A 2,500-nucleotide genomic window follows, 5' to 3' on the forward strand; every position below is an offset into this window, starting at 1 on the left:
AAGCGCCCGCACCAGGGCCCAGCGTGTGCCGATGGTGGTCGAGGCAAGCGCCCTCACCAAGGCCGAGCGTGTGCCGATGGTGGTCGAGGCAACCGCCCGCACCAGGGCCCAGCGTGTGCCGATGGTGGTCGAGGCAAGCGCCCGCACCAAGGCCGAGCGTGTGCCGATGGTGGTCGAGGCAAGCGCCCGCACCAGGGCCCAGCGTGTGCCGATGGTGGTCGAGGCAAGCGCCCTCACCAAGGCCGAGCGTGTGCCGATGGTGGTCGAGGCAACCGGCCGCACCAAGGGCCGGCGTGTGCCGATGGTGTTCGAGGCAACCGCCCGCACCAGGGCCCAGCGTGTGCCGATGGTGGTCGAGCCAGGAGCCCGCACCAAGGGCCGGCTTGTGCCGATGGTGTTCGGGGCAAGCGCCCGCACCAGGGCCCAGCGTGTGCCGATGGTGCTGGGGGCAAACGCCCGCCCCAGGGCCCAGCGTGTGCCGATGGTTATCGGGGCAACCGGCCGCACCAGGGCCCAGGGTCTGCCGATGGTGCTCGAGGCAACCGCCCGCACCAAGGCTCAGCATGTGCCGATTGTGATCGAGGCAACAACCCACACCAGGGCCCAGCTTGTGCCGATGGCGGTCGAGGCAAGTGCCCGTACCGAAGGGCAGCCTATGCCGATGATGGTCGATGCATGTGCCATCACCATGCGTCATCATGTGCCATTGATGGTCGAGGCCTTGGCCGAAGTTCGATTTTGAGCCACGGTGCCCATGCTTGGCTCCAGCATGTGCTGGTGCCGCATTTTTTTCACTCGGGACAGCATCGCCGGAGCATCGCCGGAGCATCGCCGGAGTACCGCCGGAGAACCTGACCGGCGGCATTGGGGTTCCGGCGATTGGGAGGGGGGCCGGGGGGGGTGTGCGCACATGATGTGCGATGGGTGCTGGTACTTGGCCTTGTGTTGGCCCCCTATCCCTCATCAAACCTCTGAGAATTCACACCCCCTTAAAGAGCATTTGAGATTTTACAGGTTTGCTACCAGTAGCCGTTAAAGTGTCTGAAATGGGGACACTTTTTTCAAACGGTCACAAAATCTTCTCTACTTCGAGTTTTTAGCTGAATTTTTTTGTGCATGCCAACAAAAATAGAAGGATCATGCCTACAAAATTTGGGGCCAAAAATCCTTATAAAAAAATTTTAAAAAATCCCGAACCGCAAAAAGTTTCGAAAATCGTGAAAAATAGAAAACGAGTCATCTTCCAACGAAACTTCACGTGAAGGCTTAGGGGACCATTGTATGAATTTACAAGCCATAAAAATGGCATTGGCACGGCAGAAATTTGAAGATGTGCCTAAACCCACCAGGGCCCAGCGTGTGCCGATGGTGCTCGAGGCAACCGCCCGCACCAGGGCCCAGCGTGTGCCGATGGTGCCCGAGGCAAGCGCCCGCACCAGGGCCCAGCGTGTGCCGATGGTGGTCGAGGCAACCGCCCGCACCAGGGCCGATAGTGTGCCGATGGTGCTCGAGGCAACCTGTCGCACCAGGGCCCAGCGTGTGCCGATGGTGATCGAGGCAACCTGCCGCACCAGGGCCCAGCGTGTGCCGATGGTGGTCGAGGCAAGCGCCCGCACCAGCGCCCAGCGTGTGCCGATGGTGCTCGAGGCAACCGACCGCACCAGGGCCCAGCGTGTGCCGATGGTGCTCGAGGCAACCTGCCGCACCAGGGCCCAGCGTGTGCCGATGGTGGTCGAGGCAAGCGCCCGCACCAGGGCCCAGCGTGTGCCGATGGTGGTCGAGGCAACCGCCCGCACCAGGGCCCAGCGTGTGCCGATGGTGCTCGAGGCAACCTGCCGCACCAGGGCCGAGCGTGTGCCGATGGTGGTCGAGGCAAGCGCCCGCACCAGGGCCCAGCGTGTGCCGATGGTGGTCGAGGCAACCTGCCGCACCAGGGCCCAGCGTGTGCCGATGGTGCTCGAGGCAACCGACCGCACCAGGGCCGAGCGTGTGCCGATGGTGCTCGAGGCAAGCGCCCGCACCAGGGCCCAGCGTGTGCCGATGGTGCTCGAGGCAACCGACCGCACCAGGGCCGAGCGTGTGCCGATGGTGGTCGAGGCAAGCGCCCTCACCAGGGCCCAGCGTGTGCCGATGGTGGTCGAGGCAACCTGCCGCACCAGGGCCCAGCGTGTGCCGATGGTGCTCGAGGCAACCGACCGCACCAGGGCCGAGCGTGTGCCGATGGTGCTCGAGGCAAGCGCCCGCACCAGGGCCCAGCGTGTGCCGATGGTGGTCGAGGCAACCTGCCGCACCAGGGCCCAGCGTGTGCCGATGGTGCTCGAGGCAACCTGCCGCACCAGGGCCCAGCGTGTGCCGATGGTGGTCGAGGCAAGCGCCCGCACCAGGGCCCAGCGTGTGCCGATGGTGGTCGAGGCAACCGCCCGCACCAGGGCCCAGTGTGTGCCGATGGTGGTCGAGGCAACCGCCCGCACCCGGGCCCAGCGTGTGCCGATGGTGGTCG

This window comes from Durio zibethinus, unplaced genomic scaffold (genome assembly GCF_047325235.1).
Source record: "Durio zibethinus cultivar Kanyao isolate XHJ-2024 unplaced genomic scaffold, ASM4732523v1 HiC_scaffold_3, whole genome shotgun sequence".
NCBI lineage: Eukaryota > Viridiplantae > Streptophyta > Magnoliopsida > Malvales > Malvaceae > Durio > Durio zibethinus.